Below are 9239 nucleotides of genomic sequence, written 5' to 3' on the forward strand. Positions count from 1 at the left end.
TTTGCTATATTCCCTGCTTGTCATCTCAGCAAATCTCATTAGTTCCCTAATTCGATGGTCATCAACGCCAAAACCCACAATAGGCTTGATTGCACTTACATAGACAAGACCTACTTTAACTCTATGAGCACGGGTTATATATACGGACAAAAGAAACTCTCTATATATTGTCTCTCGGTATATTGTTCGGTAGGTAGAGGCAGACGAAAAAAAAGGATGGATAAAAAATAGATTAAAATTTTACCTCTTTATTATTAGATATAGATAGATTTATAAACTCAACAAGGTTTTGAGATTATTCAAGTAATATGTTTTTCAACAAGGCAATCTATATACATGAGTTTTATGTTTCCAGAGCAAATATTTGATTTTCTATTGGTTGTCCGTATCGAGAACATAGGGATTTTAGAGCAACTCCAATAGTTTACTAAAAGTACTTGGCATCCTAGGATTTTTGCTCTTACTGGATGCAACAACTGTAGGAGTTTAATCATGGGTGATGGGATTTCTACTATATATATAATTCTTTTGTCCATTGGATGGTATTACATCTTTGACATGACATGACCCAAGCTTTGTTTTTTTACATTGAAGTCCAAACAAACTATGAACTGTCCTAGCCGTCATCGAGCACGTCACTGACCAATGGATCAACGCCGGCGCGTGCAAACTAGGGTGTCTAGTGCGTGAGTATTAGCCCTAAGGAAAGCCTTGCTAGGGAGGTTGAGTTAATTGTAAAATCTTGTACTCCCTAGTGCGCCAGTGTACGGCATTGCGTGTAAAAATTACTCTCAACCATAATACAAATATGCACATTTTTTTGCATATTCGAGAAAGAAAAACTTTTAAAGTTTCCCCAGGCAATTATGCTTTCAAATAGTACATGTCTTCTTTTGTATTTTGAAGACGAGAGGATATGATTGATACTCATATCATTAAATTAAATATATGACTTTTACTAAGATCGAATTAACTAGAGGAATACCTTGTACACTGCACGGGGCATTTTTAGGAATAAAATTGCTGTGCATGTATGAGAGATATGTTGTTAAAATTGGGTAAGTTAATATAAGAATCTACTGCTCTCTGTTCCAAATTATATGTTTTTTTTTACTTTTCTAGATTCATAGTTTTTGCTATGTCTAGAAAAGCTAAAACAACCTATAATTTAGTACAGAGGGAGTACAAAATGATTATAGAATATTAGATCCAAATATAGGAGGATGTAATGGCTAAACAAATAGTATGATGTCGACGTCTTGTACTCCCTCTATCCTCAAAAGCTTCAGTTTCTAGAATCCATACCAGTTAAGCATTTTTAAGTTTGACCAACTTTATAGAAAAGAGCATCAATATCTATGATATAAAATGAGTATCTAATGAAAATATATTCTATGATAAATTTAATGGTACTAATTTGGTACTATAAATCTTAACATTTTTTCTAGAAGTTTGGTCAAAGTTTAAAAGTTTGACTTAAAATAACCTTATGAATTGAAGGTTTCAGGGACAGAGGGAGTACATTGATAGACCGGAAGTAGTAAATACACTTGGTAGATGAAGCGCCCCTGGTAAACCAGGAACTCAAATGTGATACAATACTAGTCCCACGAGGCTAGTAACACATTTATTACATCAGATAAGTTTCAGCGTAGTAGTCTCGATAAGCGTGGACAATGAAGGCACGCTATAATAATAAGACACCAAAATACAACATAGGTCCAAAGGACCCAGAAACAAACGATATCACAACCGAACATCTGACAAGCCCCAATGCCACAGGCTTAGTTGGGTGCAGACACGACCTTACTCGAACGCCACTTCGGGATCGAAGTCCGGATCTTCCTCTGTTTAATAAAGCAAGGGTGAGTACAAAGTACTCAGCAAATCCAACCTTACCCTACGGAAGGGGATAACAATATATATGCATATGGATAAATCAAGGATGAGGCTTAGTTTTATTTACATAAAGCTATCTTTTTACACATGCAAGGTTTCATTTCACAAGTACTGTTGTAAAAGAACTCTTTTTCCACATATGATAGTATTTCTGAAAATGGGGGTTTGATCACAATTTTAAGTGTTGTTGAACCCTTGTTCCCACAACACAATGGCAGTCAACCATTTATTTCCAAAATCACACTCTCTCACATGCTTTCACTCATCCCAACTAATCTAGTTGTTGAAACCAAACCATAACCCGTCCGAGACCGCGGACACGGCTATCCAGATAGATTTACACTCTGCAGAGGTTGTACACTTTTCCCACAAGTAGGATACCATAACTTACACCGTCGTGCAAGCACAGATCCATCAAAGTCATTACCCTCCATAGCTAAGTAATGGCGCTCACCACGGGAACACTAAGGCCACATCTCATGATACCACAATAATTCACAAAGCTCTTTTCATATATTTCCACAATTTTACATACATCACTTAGTGTCCCGTTGCAAACCTGCCTCCAGGTGATTGCCTTACTAACTAGAGGGATTTAGACTAAGCCTTTCCCATGCAAGGCGAGTGGTTGTACGATAGATGAGTTAGGCAAGATGAATCATCAACTCAGTCCTTAATCGAGACAAGGCGGATATCTTCTCGCTTAACCCCACAAGGTATAAGCCACAACACCAGGGCATCCCCAAAAGAGATCCCATCCGCCCCATCTCTATAGTAATCACATCTATAACTTGTTCATTAACTGAAGCGCTCCTGGTAAACCAGGAACTCAAATGTGATACAATACTAGTCCCACGAGGCTAGTAACACATTTATTACATCAGATAAGTTTCAGCGCAGTAGTCTTAGAAAGCGTGGACAAGGAAGGCACGCTATAATAATAAGACACCAAAATACAACACAGGTCCAAAGGACCCAGAAACAAACGATATCGCCATCGAACATCTGACGAGTCCCAATGCCACAGGCTTAGTTGGGTGCAGACACGACCTTACTCGAACGCCACTTCGGGATCGAAGTCCGGATCTTCCTCTGTTTAATAAAGCAAGGGTGAGTACAAAGTACTCAGCAAATCCAACTTTACCCTACGGAAGGGGATAACAGTATATATGCATATGGTTAAATCAAGGATGAGGCATAGTTTTATTTGCATAAAGCTATCTTTTTACACATGCAAGGTTTCATTTCACAAATACTGTTGTAAAAGAGCTCCTTTTCCACATATGATAGTGTTTCTAAAAATGGGGGTTTAATCACAATTTTAAGTGTTGTTGAACCCTTGTTCCCACAACACAATGGCAGTCAACCATTTATTTCCAAAATCACACTCACTCTCATGTTTTCACTCATCCCATCCCATCTAGTTGTTGAAACCAAACCATAACCCGTCCGAGACCGCGGACACGGCTATCCAGATAGATTTACACTCTGCAGAGGTTGTACACTTTTCCCACAAGTAGGATACCATAACTTACACCGTCGTGCAAGCACAGATCCAACAAAGTCATTACCCTCCATAGCTAAGTAATGGCGCTCACAACGGGAACACTAAGGCCACATCTCATGATATCACAATAATTCACAAAGCTCTTTTCATATATTTCCACAATTTCACATACATCACTTAGTGTCCCGTTGCACACCTGCCTCCAGGTGATTGCCATACTAACTAGAGGGATTTAGACTAAGCCTTTCCCATGCAAGGCGAGTGGTTGTACGATAAATGAGTTAGGCAAGATGGATCATCAACTCAGTCCTTAATCGAGACAAGGCGGATATGTTCACGCTTAACCCCGCAAGGTATAAGCCACAACACCAGGGCATCCCCAAAAGAGATCCCATCCGCCCCATCTTCATAGTAATCACATCTATAACTTGTTCATTAACCCTTTCACAATACCCACAATTTATTTTCACCACTCACACCTTTTACTTTTAAAATCATTATATTTGATAAAATATAGCGATGAGTATCCAGGATGAGTAACAAGTCCTAAGCATACTAAATAATAATATTTCTGTCATAACATATTATTTGTTCCTAGGTTCGAACAAGACAATTATCGGGTAATATCAATTCAAGAATGGCTATTCAACAGGTTTTAACTAAGCAGCGAAAATACTTCGTACATATATCGTACATGCAATATTTAAAACGGCTTCTACGGGTTGTGTTTAAAAATAGGATCAATATGCATCAAAGGGGATCGGTTGGACTTGCCTCCGTCGGCGTCTTCGGCAAACTCCTGCTGACAGTCCGGGTCCTCGGCGTCAAACTCGCGGTACTCGTTTCCAAAGTTCTCGTTTTCCGGCTCGTTCACTCCGTCAGCTAAAATACGCGACGAACGACACAGACAACAGGCACAGATAAATAATCATATAAATTCAAATGAGCTCCAAAAATCATGAAATTAATATGGGAGGTAGGTCATGATTTTAGATGAATTTAGAAAAAAGAATTATTAAAATCAGAGTTAGCATGTGGCATTTGTGAAATGGCCGGATCGTTTGGGGAATCCCAAATCGGTAAATAATATGCTCCTTCACAAAATCAATCATATTGGCCGATGTGACTTTCTTCAAAGGAATAGCTTCGACCCACTTAGTGAAATAGTCAGTGGCAACTAGAATGAACTTATGCCCTTTGCTAGATGGTGGATAAATCTGGCCGATCAGATCGATGGCCCACCCCCGGAACGGCCAAGGTTTTATTATAGGATTCATAGCCGATGCGGGTGCTCTCTGGATATTACCGAACTTTTGACAACCTTGACATCCCTTGAAATATTTAAAACAATCTTCAAGTATGGTTGGCCAAAAATATCCATTCCTTCGAATCATCCACTTCATCTTAAAAGCTGACTGATGCGCTCCACACACTCCTTCATGGATTTCTCCCATCAAACTTCTGGCTTCATCATCACCCAAGCATCGGAGAAGAATTCCGTCGATAGTTCGATAATACAATTCATTTTCAAGGAGCACATACTTGGTTGCTTGAAATCGAACCCGTCTTTTAACTTTTTTGGATGGATCTTTTAGATAACCAATAATTTCTTCCCTCCAATCACCGGCACTGACCGCCGATGTCGCATTAATCATTGGCTGATATCCCGAGGCATGCTGGGCTAACCGATTAGCGTCTTCATTATGCAATCGGGGAACATGCTCCAATCGGAAGTTCTTGAATTCCTTTAACAGTTGTATACTTCTCTCGAAATAGGTTATGAGAACTTCACTTCGGCATTCATAGCTTCCGGCCAATTGATTTATAATCAACATGGAATCTCCGAATACTTCAACAGCATCAGCACGAACTTCTCTTAACAACTCCAATCCCTTGATCAGAGCTTGATACTCAGCCTGATTGTTTGTTGATGTAGCAACAATCGGCAAGGAAAACTCATACTTCCTCCCCTTAGGAGAAACTAATATAATGCCGATTCCTGCTCCCCGGTCACAGGCAGATCCATCAAAGAAGAGCGTCCAGGGTGCAATTTCCAAGGTTTCCACTAGACCGCAATGCTGAGTCACAAAATCGGCCATAACCTGCCCTTTGACCGCCTTAGCCGATTCGTAACGCAAATCGAACTCCGACAGCGCCAAAATCCATTTACCGATCCTACCACTCATAATCGGCATAGATAGCATGTATCGGACCACGTCATCTTTGCAAACAACAGCACATTCGGCCGACAACAGGTAATGTCTTAGCTTGATACATGAAAAATATAAGCATAAGCACAGCTTCTCAATGGCCGAATACCTGGTTTCAGCATCAATCAACCTCCTACTCAAATAATAAATTACCCTCTCTTTCCCTTCAAATTCTTGAACTAAAGCTGAACCGATAACCGATCCATCGGTAGATAAATATAATTTGAAGGGTTTCCCTTGTTGAGGTGGAACTAAAACTGGAGGATTTACTAGATACCTTTTGATTTCATCTAGAGCCAACTGCTGTTCTTTTCCCCAAACAAACTCCTGATCGGCTTTCAATTTAAGAAGAGGACTGAAAGCACGAATTCTCCCAGATAAATTCGATATAAATCTTCTGATAAAATTCACCTTGCCGATCAAGGATTGGAGCTCGGTTCTATTGGTAGGGGCAACTATTTTATTGATGGCGTCAATAGATCTTCGACTAATTTCAATACCCCTCTGATGTACCATGAAACCAAGAAACTGACCTGCCGATACGCCAAATGCACACTTGTTGGGATTCATCTTCAATCCATGCTTCCTTGTGCACTCCAACACTTTTCGTAAATCGGCAAGATGCTTTGAGAAATCTCCAGACTTAACCACCACATCATCAATATAAATTTCCACGATCTTGCCGATGAACTCATGGAATATAAAATTCATAGCCCTTTGATAAGTAGCACCAGCATTCTTTAACCCAAAAGTCATGACTATCCACTCAAATAGTCCAACATGACCAGGACACCTGAACGCGGTTTTTGGAATATCCTCCTCTGCCATGAATATTTGATTGTAACCTGCATTACCATCCATGAAGCTGATGACCCGATGGCCAGCCGCAGCATCAACCAGTAGATCGGCGACAGGCATTGGGTATCCGTCCATCGGCGTAGCTTTATTGAGATTCCTGAAATCAATGCACACCCGCAGCTTCCCGTTCTTCTTGTAAACCGGAACAACATTGGAAATCCATTCGGCATACCGACACTGCCGAATAAACTTAGCTTCAATAAGTTTAGTGATTTCGGCCTTAATATCAGGTAGAATGTTAGGATTACATCGGCGGGCTGGTTGCTGATGTGGCCGAAATCCAGACTTGATGGGTAACCGATGTTCGACAATTGATCGGTCTAAACCAGGCATCTCTGTATAATCCCAAGCAAAGCAATCTTTATACTCCTTTAACAAACTAGTCAATTGTCGCTTACACTCCGGATCTAATTTAGCACTAATAAAAGTAGGCCTAGGCTTATCACCACTACCTATATCTACTTCTACCAAATCATCGGCCGATGTGAACCCCTGGCCTAATTTTCCATCATCGGCGAATCTATCCATTAAAAACCGTCGTCAGAACCGACTGCTTGGATCGGTGGAATCTCATAATCGGCAACTTTGAGAAAATCTTTCTCCCAAATTTCTCCTGAAATGCACCTAGTCTTTTCATAAGTATCCGCCTCTGCCGATGCGATAACATAAGAAGAATCCCCTGGGACGATCTCAATCTTGTCACCTACCCACTGAACCAAGCACTGATGCATTGTAGATGGGACACAACAATTGGCATGAATCCAATCTCTCCCCAATAATAAATTGTAAGCACCTTTTCCGCTGATCACGAAAAAAGTTGTCGGCAAGGTTTTGCTGCCGATGGTCAACTCTGCACATATCGCCCCCTTGACTGGAGACACGTTTCCTTCAAAATCTTTGAGCATCATATCGGTCTTGGTCAAATCTTGATCCCCTTTTCCAAGCTTCCGATATACTGCGTACGGCATAATATTAATAGCAGCTCCACCATCAACTAGGATCTTGGTCATTGGCTGCCCATCGACCCTTCCTTTGAGGAACAAAGCTTTGAGATGCTGCCTCTCGTCATCGGCAGGTTTCTCAAAGATAGCCGTCATCGGATCCAGAGCCAACTGAGCTATCTGATCAGAAAATTCCAACTCATCATCACTGGCTGGTGCAAGAAACTCCATCGGCAACATGAAGACCATGTTGACGCCTGCCGATGGACCTTCCTTCTTAGTGTCTGACGGCTGCCGACTTCCAGAGTTCTCTCCTTTATTTAGCTCTTCCTGCCTTTCACGTTGCAATCTCCTTTTCTGTGTCTTGGTTAATCCTTGAGGGCACCATGGAGGAAGTGGCCTTTGCCTTGCCGTCGGGCGTTGGTTCTCTCTTGACTCCATGCGATGCGTGTTAGCATCCCTGCAAAATATGAATTCATCGGGAACCCGCGCATCAGCCATTCTTTCAAGCTCCTCTTGGTTCCTGGGAAAATACTGGACACGGTCACCGAGCCGATCGTGAACGCTAAGCCTGCCCCCCAGCCGATCATGAACTGACGCCCTTCCTCTGATCGGCCCATTAAATCGTCGTTCATCATCATGATAACGCCGATCGTTCCTGTCGTACCGATCATAACCGTTGCATTCAGGGCAGTCACTGACAGTAGGAAGCTTGATATTTTCCTCCCAACAATGGATGAAGAATGGGCAATTCCAATGATCCCTGTGCCGATTCCACTCCTGTCGGCGTCTCTCTTCTTCCCGTTGATAATCTTCCTGCTGGCGCCGGTACCGATCTTCCCGTTGTTGCCATCTCTCTCGAGGCCTTCTATGAGTTATGACAATACCAGATCGAGGAATTCTTCCTGAGCTAGCTCCTTCCTGGACCAAGCCCTTACTTCTTGCATCGGCGGTAGTAACTTGATGCTGAGGATCTACCGATGCACTCTTCTCAGCTGTCTCCGACGTTAAGACCTTAGCCTTCCCCTTAGCATCCAACATGTTTGTCGGGAAAGGATGTTGGTCTATCTTCATCGGCTTCTGGGCTTTGGAACTGTCAAACTTGATTCTCCCTGACTCTATGGCCGATTGCAGCTGTTGTCTGAATACTTTGCATTCGTTGGTGTCATGTGAAGTTGCATTATGCCACTTGCAATATCTCATCCTCTTCAACTCTTCTGCCGACGGGATCACGTGGTTAGGTGACAATTTGATTTGACCTTCCTGAAGTAGAAAGTCAAATATCCTATCGGCCTTGGCGGTGTCAAATGCAAACTTCTCTGGTTCCTTCTGCCCAAAAGGACAAGACATCGGCTTCTTGTGTTTTACCCATTCTGCCAAACCGATTACTGGTTCTTCATCGGAATCTGAGCTTGTTGTTTCATCAACAAATGAGACTTTCTTATTCCATGCCCTCTTAGGCTCGAAAGGCTTGATGTCTTGATCAGATATCCTCTGCACCAAGTGACTTAAACTTTCGAACTCCTGAGAGGCATACTTATCCCTGATGTGTGGCAACAAACCCTGGAAAGCCAAATCGGCTAGCTGCCGATCATCCAGAACCAGGCTATAGCATTTATTTTTGACCTCTCGTATCCTCTGCACAAATCCCTCAACCGACTCATCATTACGTTGCCTCAACTTGACCAAGTCGGTGATCTTCTTCTCATGAACCCCCGAGAAGAAGTATCTGTGGAATTGCTTCTCTAGATCGGCCCAAGTAATTACTGAATTGGGAGGCAATGATATGAACCAAGTAAAGGCCGATCCAGACAATGATGATGA

Source organism: Sorghum bicolor, chromosome 7, assembly GCF_000003195.3.
Source record: "Sorghum bicolor cultivar BTx623 chromosome 7, Sorghum_bicolor_NCBIv3, whole genome shotgun sequence".
Taxonomy (NCBI): domain Eukaryota; kingdom Viridiplantae; phylum Streptophyta; class Magnoliopsida; order Poales; family Poaceae; genus Sorghum; species Sorghum bicolor.